A 14,179-nucleotide genomic window follows, 5' to 3' on the forward strand; every position below is an offset into this window, starting at 1 on the left:
GGCTTGTTCTAGCGCGTCACATGAGCAGAGCCACATCGCCAAGCGTATTCAAGACTTCTCTCATTCTATATTTTCTAAGCCCAATAAAAAAAAAATCCTTGACAATCTGAAATGCATTTTTCTGTATTCATTATTATTCGAGTTGCTTTCTCTTCACTACACCTGTGCATGTCAGCTGACCCCCTCAAGGGTTCTTCTGTTGAGAGGATGCCAAATACCAGTAGCTACCCACAGACGCACACTCATGGCTAAATATACACCTGCATGAAAGCAGGACTGGATTTATCCCCTCAGCTGTATGTCGGCGCGTGCTTTCCTGTGCGCGGCCGTCCACTTGTGTGCTTTGTGAATCCACGCGCACCTCACTGCGCATGCATGTGCCGAAGGCTGCCACTTTTCACACCGATGTGCAAGGGCCTATTTTCTCACTCCTCCGTAATGGCACGAGGAAGGGGGCTGCCTTCTCCACTCTTTTTTTCTGGAGCCCAGATGTTAGAGCAGGGTATGCCAGCTATGCAGAGTGGCTCAGCATTACATTAGAATGCTGCAGACGCCAACAAAAAAAAAAAAATAATAAAAAGGACAGGAGAAGGTAAAACCAGGGGAGGATGAATAAGAAGTCAAACACACTAGATAGGTGAGGAGCAGAGCAGGAGAGGAAAAGAGAGTGAGGGAAGCTGCAGGAGGAGGGAGGATGAGTTGGTGAGCAGGAGACATGAGGGCACTGGGTACGCCGTGTCCTTAAAAAGCCTCTGAGGAAGTAGAGGGAGAGGCAGGGATGAGAGGAGAGGATGAGCAGTGCGGCGTGGCTGGGAAAGAGGTTAGTAAACCAGTTGAAATCGGGTAACAGTCTCTCTGCGTCCATGCAGATTCACATTATGGGAGCTCAGTGAATGAAAGAGAAAAAAAAAAAGAGAAAGAGATTAACCGACATGGGCAAGGACAGATGGTAATGATTTAACGTGAATGTGTGTGTGTGTGTGTGTGTCTGTTCAAATCCACAGCATTTAACAGCTTTCACGTCGCGTGGACAAACACGGCGTGTGCCGCTTTACCCCCGGACATATGACCCAGCTCATGAGCCAATTAGCAAATCCTTGATTAGAATATGATTTGGTGCAGAGTGAGCCAGAGTAATCAAATAGCTGCAAATGCTACGAGCCCACATGTATGCATGTTTCAGGAGGGGAGAAAAAAAAAAGACTGCAGTCGCTGCCGCAGTGTCACCCTGCCTCTCTTTTGCCTCTTTGTTGATTTTTTGGAACAATTTGTCCTCGCAGGAAAATGTCATGCTACCCTGTCAGCTCTGACTCCACACACACACACACACACTCCCATGTGCCACCCACTGCCACTATCTCTCTCTCTATTTTCCCCTGTCTCCATCTCTCTTTCCACTTGTTTCTCTCACTTCCATCAGTGACATGGAGAGCTTCTTCACTCCCCTCTCTTCACATCTTATCACATCCCTCTTTTTTTCCTTCTTTGCACTCCTTTCTCACCCACCCCTCCCCTGCAATGCTGAGACTCAGTAGTACAGAGTGCCGTAGGAACACAGAGTGCAACATTTTGCACAGTGAATATTAATGGGTGAAGTACAAACCGCTTCGCATGGTCACCCACAAGCGATCACAAGGAAAAGAGGGAGAGAAGAATTTCACTCAACGGTCTGCTGTCTGTTAATTTCTCTTTATTTTCTTTACTTAAATACTCGGAAAAGGACAAAAAAGGATTTCTTAACAGATGGTACAGTCGTAGTTCTCAACATTTTATGTCTCATGCCGCTTTATGGCCATGTGAGAAGAACCCAAGTGTCCTTCTTTGACCCCTCTGCACCAATTCCATGCTACTTTTTGATATGTTATATCACTCAATTCTTAATTAATTGATGATGTAGCAGAGACAGCATCAAGTTGAAGGGAATTGGGCTCGTAATTGAGGGGGTCACCAGATCAAATCCCAGGACAGGTTAATGGCTGGGGTGATATCCAACCTCCGTTGCAGATAAGTGCTACCCACACCCAGTTTGTATGTGTTCACCACTGGTGTGTAAAAAAAAAGATCTCAAAGACAGAGATGTGCACCGACAGCTGCACCAGACTTCAAAGCGCAGCTCGGTCGCAGTCTCACAGGGTCAATAAATCATCCTGCTAACGACACACAAAGTATACGCTTACACATACATTTGTTTACCCCATGTGCTGCCTCAAATATTTCATCGTGGACGTTGGTCAGATTTGCCATAAAGTAAAGCAAACACCAAATTCTTCAAATGTGACATCATGCCCAGATGCTGGAGAGAAATTCTCGACTATGCTCGACCTCACTTCTCCTCCTCACGCCATTTCCTCGTGCTTCTCCTCCTACACTCGTGTGTGCATACTGTATATACAGTATAGTATAACATGTATATAAACATGTACATATATACACATATATGTATATATATGTATATATGTGTGTATATATATTTATATATACACATATATATGTATATATTTATATATATATATATATATATATATATATATATATATATATATATATATATATATATATATATATATATACACATACATACATACATACATACATACATATATATACATACACACACACATACATATATAAGTTCATCCAAACTCATTTTTCGAACACAGAATAGTATTTCATCCCTTCCTGGTTCATTTCCAAATAACAGCCCACTCCTACCTCCCTTTCCTTGTCTCCACTTCACCACCTGTGGCCTCGCTTACTGTCCTTACCCATTAAACACGCACACACACACACACACACACACACACACGCCACAAGACACCCTCTGTCACATCACTCATTTCTGCCATTGGACCTGTATCTATGACCATACTGTGTGTCACAAGACTTACTCAACAGCCCCCAAGCTAAAAAACTACACACACACACACACACACACACACACACACACACACACACACACACACACACACACACACACACACACACACACACACACACACAGACACCCCCTGTCACATCACTATTTCTGCCATTGGACCTGTATCTTATGACCATACTGTGTCACAAGACTTACTCAACAGCCCCAAGCTAAAACTACACACACACACACACACACACACACACACACACGCGCGCGCACACAAAAGACTCCTTCAGTCACTCAACGCGTCGATAAAAGCACGTCACGCTCAACCAAGGCACGTGAATGTCAAAGCAATGACCAGAGACAAATGCACTCTTCAACACAGAAGTCAACACACTCTGTTGCTTTCCACACCATTCATGGAAATGCTACCGCATCAGGCTGCTAAAGCACCTGCATTTACAGTGATGACTACATTTTGCAGCAAAGCCGTTTTTGCATCTTTACAGCACAGGCTCCCGGTGCGCCGATGATGACGTGTTGGGTTATTTGTGGTTGGCATATGCAGTGAATGTTTGTCGGTGAACAGTCCCCCGTACAAACCCCCACATATAGGCTCAACTTCTGAAAGCTATAACAGCATGTGCAACACCCAATGATCTCTGAAGGGATCTTATGAATGAATAACGTGACAACTTTGCAAAAGAAACATATAAAAGAGGTAACTTCTCTGTGGAGGAACCCGCACGGCAAACGCACACTCACTCACTCACTCACTTCCAGGTCACAAGCTTCTCCCAAAAACAACAGCAGCATTCTTTGATCATGAGCTGGTTAAATGGCAACTATGATTGGAATGTGAGCACGCGTGGGCCCATATTAGCACAACTTTATCATGTGAATGAGCTTCCAACACACAAACCCGCCCGCGCACAGAAACCAGCGCGCACACACATACATGCACGTGCGCTTGGGTAACACAGACACTGGGATTAGCCATTGTTAAGCAAAGCAGGCAGCGCCTACTTAAGACAGTACACGCATATAAGTACCACAAGAATGCAAATATCACAGCTATTTGAAGGAGACACGGGTGACAAACGCCGAGTCTCATGGAGCCGACGGGACAGAGGAACTTCAGTTTGATAGTTGCCAACGTCTTGTTTTTAAACACTGTCATTGACATTTCTAATCACAAATGGTGATAAGAGCTCAGTGATAGTGACATGTCGTGTCTTCTTGTCAAAATGTCATGTTAAAAAAAGAAGAGACAGAATAAATATTCATGTATCATAAGGAACACAAGCCGTTTGCACCCATTCTAGTAAATGGTGGTGCAATCACTTCCTGGTACAGATGCATTGCTGTGATTTACGGGAAATGCTGCTCTGCTGATAACATTTATGATTAATAGAGCATGGGCGGTAGTTACACTACCTTAGCATACAGACTGGACCCATACTGCACATCCACCACAAAATAAATGACATTAAATCATATAGAATATGATTTAACATATATATACAATATGGTTTTTTTTTTTTACCTTTGGACAGAGCCATGCTAACACCTTGGGTGGGGGTTGTTTGTAGGGGTTTTTAGTCAGGCCTGTTCTTCCAAGTGGACCCCCACTGCCAACCTTTGTTATAACATTCAGTGAATTACGCTTAAAACATCATGTGAAGTGAATGACTCTGTGGTTGAAGTGACCCAAGGCTGTAGATGACATATTGAATGGTGCCATGTGCTTAAACATGTGCTCCACTAAAGGTCTTTTACACAGTATGCCTGATTTTATTCGTGATTTCTAGCTTCTTCTTTTTTTTTTTAATTCAGCCTCTTTGCAACAAACTTGTCACATGTACAACCAAGCAATTTACATCTGATGCCTTAAAAACCCACGCAGACGGGGAGAACATGCAGTGACAACAGCTTCATTTGATGTCAACTAAAAGGTATTCACAAGTAATAGTATTCATGATTTTATTGTTTATTATTCATTGTCATTTGCGGGTACAGCAAGTCCAACATCAGCCCAACAGTCACATAATGTCTTCTGTTACAGTGGGCCGCTAAGACGCGATTAGCAGTGTGTGTGTCTAATAGCATGTAAAGGAGTACAGGTTGTACCATCTTAAGTGATAGAGTGGATCGCACCAAGCTCGGAGGTCACTTCGGGTGGTGGTGGTGACACAACAAAGCAGCTTATGTCATATCAGTCAGAACAGTGACCAACGCTACAATTAGCAGTGACCTCTCACACATAACGACACACACCTTGTGTGTGTGTGTGTGTGTTAAGTAGAGAGAGTAATAATTAAACATGTGACCATAACACCAGCCACATTTCTCTTACCTTTGCCCTCTCTCTGACTCAGCATTTCCACTTTTCAAGTGCTTTAGCTGTGTGTGTGTGTGTGTGTGTGTGTTATCTTAAGCCACCTCACTCTAACCACTGACCTTTCCAAAGGGCTCACTGTCCAGTTGTCCACACACAGAGTGGATGACTGACCTGCTATAGAAGTAGTTTTTATTTACTGGTAGTTGTATAGCAAAAGCAAAAATGCCTTCAAACATTTCTTAATACATCTGGAAATGTATGTGGTTTCAGAATAAAGCTACAGAGAGAGAGAGAGAGGTGGAGGACAAGCAGCCATTATCAGTCTCTGCATGTCAAGGATAAAGATTGCCCTTGAAGTGAGTGACATGTCTTTGAAAACACAAACAAATAACAGGTCTGCGGTACTTTACACCACAAGTACCTGCTAACAAATCCGTTAAATCTGTGACGTAAAAATGAGTTTTTGGCTTTGTTTTAGGACGTCCTGAACGTGACGCATTACAGAACTATGCGAAAGTCGCGTTTAATCACGTAAGTAAAAAAAATAATTTTTATTCTTTAAAAAAAGTAAGACCTCGTACAGTGCAGATATAAATGTCCAAGCAAACTGTGTCCCAGTTGCACACCAGCTATGGTTGCATGTGTGGAGGAGTGACTCCACCTCGGTAGCCTAGATGGTGCTGTATCTCTCTATAAGCTAGTGCTGTATCTCTCTATAAGCTAGTGCTGTATCTCTCTATAAGCTAGTGCTGTATCTCTCTATAAGCTAGTGCTGTATATCTCTATAGTGTTGTAGCTCTCATAAGCTAGTTGTATAAGCTCTATAAGCTAGTGTTGTATCTCTATCTCTCTGTATATAAGCTAGTGTTGTATCTCTCTATAAGCTAGCGCTGTATCTCTCTATAAGCTAGCGCTGTATCTCTCTATAAGCTAGTGCTGTATCTCTCTATAAGCTAGCGCTGTATCTCTTTATAAGCTAGCGCTGTATCTCTTTATAAGCTAGCGCTGTATCTCTCTATAAGCTAGTGCATATTGAATCCTGTTTCCTGTTGATATTTATGTCGCAGAAAAACAAACAGCGAACGGCGATTAGTTTGAACATGGCTCTTGTGGTTGCGGTGTTGCCGTACGGTTTCTGCAACTTATACGTCGTCTCCTTCTATTTCCGGGTCAACTTCAGTCCGACTAAGCGTATACATGCAGGAGTAATTGGACTATGAATCGCATTATCCATGTATGCTAGTCCGACTAAGACTAGCTTGATTTTAGTCGGACAAATTTCCAGCTAGAAAAAAAAAGTATTTCAACACGCATGTAATGAGAGAGATCAGTTATTATTGTGAGAAGTGAGAAATTATTGTGTTCAAACAGCCACAACCAGAGTTTTTAAATATTTATGGAAAAAAAACTGTTAGTCTGACTGAAACAATACAAAATCTAATTTGTCAAAGTCGGACTAACACATCAAAATTGTGCACTGCATGACTCACCGCCGTTAGCCGTGTAAAATTAGGCCCAAATTTTCTAAATCCCGTCTCAGAATATTGGATTTGCAGGGATTAAAATGAGTAAAACCTCCAAATGAGTCATGGCGTTTACGCCACTCAGTTAGGACTACTTAGATGTGACAAGTCAGCGCTTAAGTCGGTGCATAAGTGATCCAATTGGAGTGGAACCCACTTCAGAGTTCGGGCCTAAAATTTTAATTCAGATGAGAAAAACTAAACAGCTGGAAATAGCTCTTCGTCAGTGTAATTAGCTGCAGTGGCAACATTAGCCTGATGTTATATAGACTCTATATCTCTTATGCATATTTGTAAAGCATTCACCCTGTGGCTGATGTGAATGATGCCTTTACACTTTTTTTGTTTCGTTTTTGCATTGTCTTTATCTGAGTGAATACAAGCCATTTGAATGCTTTTGCATTTCCTCATCATTTCAACTCGTAGATAACTGCAGTGTGAGCCCGGCTGTTACCACTGAGGCTACAACAAGTGTGCCAGACCTGTTTTGATCTATGAAGCCAAAACCATTTTCCATAAGCCTTATACTGACCTTGTTTTTTTGTTGAAGCCTTGAGGAAAGCCTGGAGGGGTGAGGGTGTGTGTGTAGTCACATGGGTTATGACCTTTGGACCAAGGCAAGAGGCCCTAATGGGTCCGTAATTCCTGTGACAAAAACCTAATTCTATCCCACATTCTCAGCTCAGTGACTAGCTGTTACAGCCAGATGAATCTAGTATAATCTAATTCACAAATAAGAGAGATTTGTGGAGGGCTGACAGCTCACCACATTTACAAAATAAAAAGGTTCAAGTATAATGTGGCAATCAATGCTGCAGTTGGAATGATAGGAATCATTTGTCTCTCTTGTTTTCTGTTAGCAGGACTGACTCAAACCTTTCTCATCGTTCATCAGTGGAGGGGCAGTGGAGCAATTTATTGATGGCATAATTACCAAAGTGCGATCATAGTGACTGCAGCAGTGACTGAGATGATAGTGTCTGTTTTGCAACATGATAATGGTAATTTACTATGTTGTGGCAGAAGACAAAAACATTTATTTAACAAGAGGGGGGATGACAAAGTAGGGGAGAAGTAGGGGAGTACTGGTTTCCTCTCTCCTTAAACACGCTACAGTTGTATCTCAACTACAACTTTTAATTGGAATACTGGTATACAAGCAGCAGGAATCGATTCACTGAATGAAATGTGACTGCTTCCACTATTGGTGACAAATGCCCCTTTCAGATTGTCGTTTTTTTGGCATTTTCCGATTGATCTATTATGTCACAGACCAAAACAACTTCAGTTGTCTGCATGTCAAGTGCCATTCTATCTCATTTTACCATCCACTTTACTTCAACATATTGAATTCTTTAAGCTAACAGAGCATAAACGCAGCCTCCTTTGTCAGACTCTATTATTTCTGTCAAAACTGGGGGTTGGAACTGTGGAGCATGTGTGGAACGTCTTTGGCAGTTTGAATCGAGATGAGCATTCACGTGCAGAAATAATTCATCTCCCTATCACCCAATCGTCTGGGTGTGTTAGTCCTTGAAATATTGATGATTTGCAGCGTTGTCTGTCGGACTAACGTGCCGACATGTGTTTCAAAAGTTCAGGAACACAACTTGGTCACAAGCTTCTATCTTTAACCCCCCGTCATTACAACAGTGAGTATCTGTGTGTGCGTGAGTAGGCAAATGTCAAACAACAATAATACATCAAATGACATAATACGGCCTGCCCACCCCCCCAACCATACACACACACACTGCCTCACTCCCTTCTAAACATTTACTGCGACAAAAAAGGGCTCAAGGGCTCAGCTGTAAGTGACACATAACTGTTGACCAGTCAAAGAAGCACATCAAAAACCGTTCAGGCACATTAAGAGGCCTGGTTATCACTTTGACCTGACCAGCAGGTAGTTTTTCTGTCACTATAGCGACGTAATGCATCGCAAATACATGTCTAACCCTAACTCTAACCCTACAACCAGGTCTTAACCCTGGAAAGACTCTTTAAAGATGTGAGGACCAGCCAAAATGTTCTCCTATTTGATGTTTGGTCCTCACAAAGCACTAAATGCAAGAATACATGCACGCCTTGGATATACACACACACACACACACACGTCGTAGGTCAAAGAGACACCAAACAAACACACATGGATCTGGTAGGTGTGCATTAAAATGCAATTACGGGCACACACACGACATGCGACACACACACAAACTAATCCTACACAAGGCTATTTATACTGCAATCACAGAAATGGATCTCTCCCCATGCGACTCTCTGGCTCACTTTCTGCTCACACACCTGCCCTGAAATCACTCAGGTGTTTCCGACTCATCCGACGTGACAGTCCCATAACATGTGTCATTCATTTCACGGCACTTCTTTCTTTAATAGAATTGCCCCCATCTCTGATTCGCCATGACAGACGGCCGGGAGCATATATTAAAACATGCGGCTGAAATAGAAAGAGAGGCATAGGGGTGTACAAAGCTCAGACGGGGGTAAAGGTCACGTCAAGGTTCCTCAGATGTTGTTCCACAGTTATTTACCGCTTTTTGATTGGCGCTTGACACAAACCATCAGTTGCTTTGATTAAAAAAAAAGGAAAGAATCATCCAATCAATAACAAAGGAACCATTACTTTTTATGCCCCGCTCCCGTCTATCACCCCTTTCCTCCCTATAGTTCGTCACCTGTGCATCATCTTTTATCGTTAGAGCTACTGTATGAGAGGCCATTAGAAAGAAATTGACCCGGCTCCCTGCTAGTCTCAGCAGGCTACAGCCGCATCAAGCCAGGCCCATCCCTGCTGTGACCAGGTTGGCTGGCCATTACTATGGCGCGCTGTAAAATATTTATCGATGCTTTGCTTGGCTCTGGGGAATTTTAGCTTGAACATGCACAGTCAAACACATTTACACGCTGGCAATTCACTCACAAAATACAATTATTGATCCGCATCACATATGAAGAAAGCTGATTTCTGATGATTTGAGACAAGTGTCCACATGTAACTTCAATCATTTTCCCCCGTATAAATTTTACGGCCACTATTTGGTTTGGTTTCTTCTTTTTAAAGCTGTCAAAACTGAGAGATCACCACTACCCTTGACTGAATCCCTCCCCTTGAAGTGCAACTGTCACACACTATAGCTTAGCAATTATAACTATAGGTGCGGCACGTCAGTCAAGTGTGAAAAGTCGTCTTCAAAGTGGTGTGAGAACGCAATTGTCACTGCATCCATAATACGACTAAATTTAGACGTGAAAGTTGCATTTTCAGATAAAAATTGTACTGTACATGATGTAAACCGGAGCAGGGACTGAATTATCTAATCTGTTATTTGCTTAGTATGAGAAAGTACTACTGGAGAAAAAAAAAAGCACAATGTTGACAAGGTAGAGCAAAGATTTCTTGAAACTGAAAGTAAGCTTTGGGAGAGTTTCTGTGTTTGAACAAATGCAGCACTACAGTTTCCAAACTGAAGCAATGACAGCCTCTTTTTTTAAACTTTAAAACTCCCGTTTGGGGACTCCGAAATATTGTGTGGACTGCAGGCCTATCCAGAGCTGAGAATTGATGCATTTTTAAACAAAAACAGAGTACTATGGATCTGGCCAGCGAGAGACGTGGAGTGACCATCAGCTTAAAGTGCTCTAAGCGGAGGGATCAATGTTTCCTAAAGTCCATCCCTGAGGATTCATTCATGTATAAATGATGGCTTGTATAACTCAGCAGTATGAGCTGGTGTGATTAGTGCTGTCAATAAAAACACTGTTTGGTGCAGTGTGTGTGTGTGTGTGTAGGTAGGTGTACGGCGCTTATAGGGTTGAGCAGCCATTTTCTGGCATAAACACTGACCTCGTCAGGACCAAGTCAAGTCCTCATGGAGACAAAAAAAACAGGTCTGAATGAGGCAGGCCTGGGGCTTACGGCGAAGAGTTGAATTGTGGTTAGGTTAAGGGTTAGGAATGGCATTCATTGGTTATGGTTAAGGATGACGCTCGGTTTGGGTTTGGCGGTTAACGCAGAGGATAACCTGCATGAGAGCCTGTGTAAATGAGGTGTGGTCGGACGCATTGCTATCTTGAGGCAGCAGGAAGCCGCTGCACCATTGACCAACAAACAACCCGGTCTAAAGTCAGCGGCACAGTATTTTCATGCATAGGCAGAGAATTGTTCGCTTCTCCAGTTTCCGACTTCCACCAGGCACACGTGGCTTTTAAAAAAGGGAATGACAAGCAAAAAACAAAATTATTCAGACGCTAAACACGACCTCTTTGCACCTTGCACCTGTGATACTAGCCATAATGTACTTGCACCACACACGTAAGACCATCATCTAAACAAAAATCTTTTGGCCAAGCGCAACCTCGGAATTATCTTTGGATCATACACTGACTTCTTGTAAAATGCTCCCTCACTTCCTCTTACAGACATACACGCACACACTCATGAATATTCATAACTTCTTAGATAGTGCACTTCTACCTTGAAAGCAACGAGGATCAGGTACAAAACTGTCAGAGCTGCGTGCGAGAGCTCTCTGGCGGCTTTTCCTTGACAGACTTGCTACTTGTTTTTTCTCAGCTGTGTGTGTGTGTGTGTGTATCTTGTGTGTGTGAGTGCATTAAGTGTGTATATGTGTATCAAAGCATCTGTTTCAAACCGTCCTTGCATCTCTTGCATCTTAAAAAAATCTTGGCAAGTGAATGAACATCATTAGTTTCATGTAACAGGAGGGCTTAATGACGGGATTTCCAAGAATCAATCTTACAGATTCATTATAATGCAAATGTACGGTATATGGTTACTGGTTTGGTATTTTTTAATATATACAATTTGGTCGTTTTTGTGTGCTTAAACTAAAACAGAGAGTACTGACATGTGATTGTGTGTCTTTGAGTTCAGGCTAACAACAATAACAACAATAACAATTGATGCACACACTTCTTTTGGCACCACTTAAGTATACTTAACACGAATTTACCTTATTAGATCTGTACATCGGTTAGAACACGTGGTATTTCTGCTAATCCGTGTGCGATTACAATCCCGAGTCACACGTCTCGCTTTACAAAAAAGCCACGAGCAGCTGCCGCGGTTTGGCGTGTGGGACATCGCCGGGGTTTATTTATAGGCGACATGTGATTCTCGAGCCCTATCAAACGTCAGATGCCGGTATAGGTACGAGTGCGACACAGCGGGGGCCCTTTGGATTCCTCAGCCAGGTCGTTCTCAATCACAGCGTCAAAACGTACAAATGACTCAACTGTCCTGTGGTGGACAGCTGGACCTCCTGACCACAAGTGTGACTGTGATGTTGACATTATGAATGAATATACAATGACGACTCCAATGCACCGACTGTGACACCGTACTGTTTCCCTTTCTCACAAATATGCTTATTCTGCATCTCTACACTAGAGGAACCAGATGAAGTTACGTGATCAGAACTATGAAGTTATTTATAGCCAAGTGGCGTCGTTCAAAGTGGATTGGCTCAGCGAAGACAAAAAAAAAAAGGCTCCAAGTCTTCATTATTGGGCCATTTCTGTTTTGGAGTCGGCGCTGTCGTCACACCGACCTGCTGTTACTATCACTATTTGGCCGCAGACGAACCGCGAAGGCTCGGTCATCTCTGCGGGCTTCAAGGAGCCAGCTTGGCCCTGCTGAGCCTCGCTCTGAGCTCCTGGAATATTCTAGTAAAGGCCCAGAGGAGACGGAGAAGGAGGGGGAGGCGGCTTCGGCAATCACAGTGTGTCGCTATGAATAGCCAGCCTGTCTGCTCCTTGGCGTGGATGACACACATGCGCATAAAAAAAAATAAAAAAAATGTAGTGAGTGAGCAAGTCAGTGGGACTACATTAAGGATAGACTTAAGACTGTTGAGTGCCAGCTGGATCACGGTAGAGCATATGTGTGTGTGTGCACAGGAGAGACTAAGAGAGAGTCTGGGTTCTTGCCACTAAGAGAAGCTGCTAAATATGTCCTCTTTGGAACACCATACAGAGCTAACGGGGGTTACTTCAGGACATTGTGCTGCACTGCATCCATGTTTCGCTCTCTCAGTTCTTTCTTTTTTCCCACTGCGGTCTGACATAGACCTCATTTTATGTCTGTTACTAGGTGCCAAGGCCAGGGGGGGTTATGTGTGTGTGTGTGTGTGTCAGCTGAAGCTGCCACTGCTGTCTCGACGTCTGCTTTATTTTGGCTTTAGTTGCTATAGCGACCCTCTGGGATTTTCAATGTGTCTCAACCAATGATCCGACCAATGCAAACCAACAACAGTGTGCCTGTGTGTGTGTGTGTGTGTGTGTGTGTACTATGGTATTGCATCAATGCAGTACATGCACAATATTCAGCATGACTACATTTTAAACTTAGCATTAAATAAGATAACGTGATACAGAGAAGGATTCGCTGAATTACAGACCGGCAACATGTTGCATGTTGTTTTGTGTCAGAGAAGTCTCTTATCACTTCACATTACTGACCTCCCACCTTTAGCCTAAATGTTTACCCTGATGAAGTGAAAGTGGCCTTTTCAGAGCATGTCAACAGTGGAAAGGCCAACACTTACACAAGAACTGTATTCTAGTAAACTTCTCACCCCCCTACCAAGCATCGCTGTCGGTAATAATGTATGTTTTCAGGTACAAATCAATAGATTACACTAAACTCTGTGCAAACGCAACCAAAGAGTTCCGTGTTTTCATTTGTTTGTCCTTGTTTACACCGGTTTGGAGGATTGAGCGGTTGCATTATTAACTTGCAGTTTGAGTCAAATGTCTCACTCAGGGACGCATTTGAACAAAAGAAGCAGCCATTTTCTGATTGAATGCATTCATTCAGTCAGAGCTGCTTTATCAGTAAGCCGAATGCCAAGGTCCTTTAATGTGAAACAGGTTGGATCTAAAAATAAGAACTCTTTCTCTTCTGCCACGTGAAGAATTTGCCGTCTTTGTTAGCGAGTCCAGGACATTTGACTCAAGAGTGTGAAGTCGCAAACTATTCATTAGAAATTGAATAAAGCTTTACAGACATTTATAGACCCAAGAAGCTATTCTGACATGTGTTACTCAATGCTTTTTTTTTATTGAAGCACTACAGAGTTTCACTTTTGACATCTTGACCATTACAAGGTTAGATTTCTATTGTCCTTCTGTTAGCAACTGGATAAGTGATCGCACAAGTATTAGATTTTGGTAAGAATTTACCCACTGATAATTGTCAAGACTAAGTTTCATCAGATACATATTTGGTGGCAACAGGCAAGTCCAACATTTTGAACCCTTTAAAACCGAGCATATTGCAGCCGTGACGTTTGTGCGAGCGCACTTACCGTGATTTGGAAAAATCCCCAGTTGCACGTCAAAGCCAACATGTGGTTATTACGGTAGGAAGCCAGCGAATCAGCATCTTTGTCACCAGAAAGGAGAGAGTTA

The 14,179-nt window shown here is 42.8% G+C and overlaps 1 long non-coding RNA gene across 2 annotated transcripts; it reads left to right on the plus strand.

The window, feature by feature from the left end:
- The first annotated feature begins 687 nt into the window (after nt 1–687).
- LOC122765871 lies at nt 688–5,917 on the plus strand. Of its 2 annotated transcripts, XR_006360018.1 has the most exons (4): nt 688–820; nt 4,700–4,818; nt 5,475–5,560; nt 5,683–5,917. It is a non-coding gene; the product is annotated as an uncharacterized LOC122765871 (long non-coding RNA). The 2 variants fall into 2 exon arrangements; XR_006360019.1 differs by lacking the exon at nt 4,700–4,818.
- Nucleotides 5,918–14,179: the final 8,262 nt, after the last annotated feature.

The sequence above is a fragment of the Solea senegalensis genome, linkage group LG3 (genome assembly GCF_019176455.1).
Source record: "Solea senegalensis isolate Sse05_10M linkage group LG3, IFAPA_SoseM_1, whole genome shotgun sequence".
Lineage (NCBI taxonomy): Eukaryota > Metazoa > Chordata > Actinopteri > Pleuronectiformes > Soleidae > Solea > Solea senegalensis.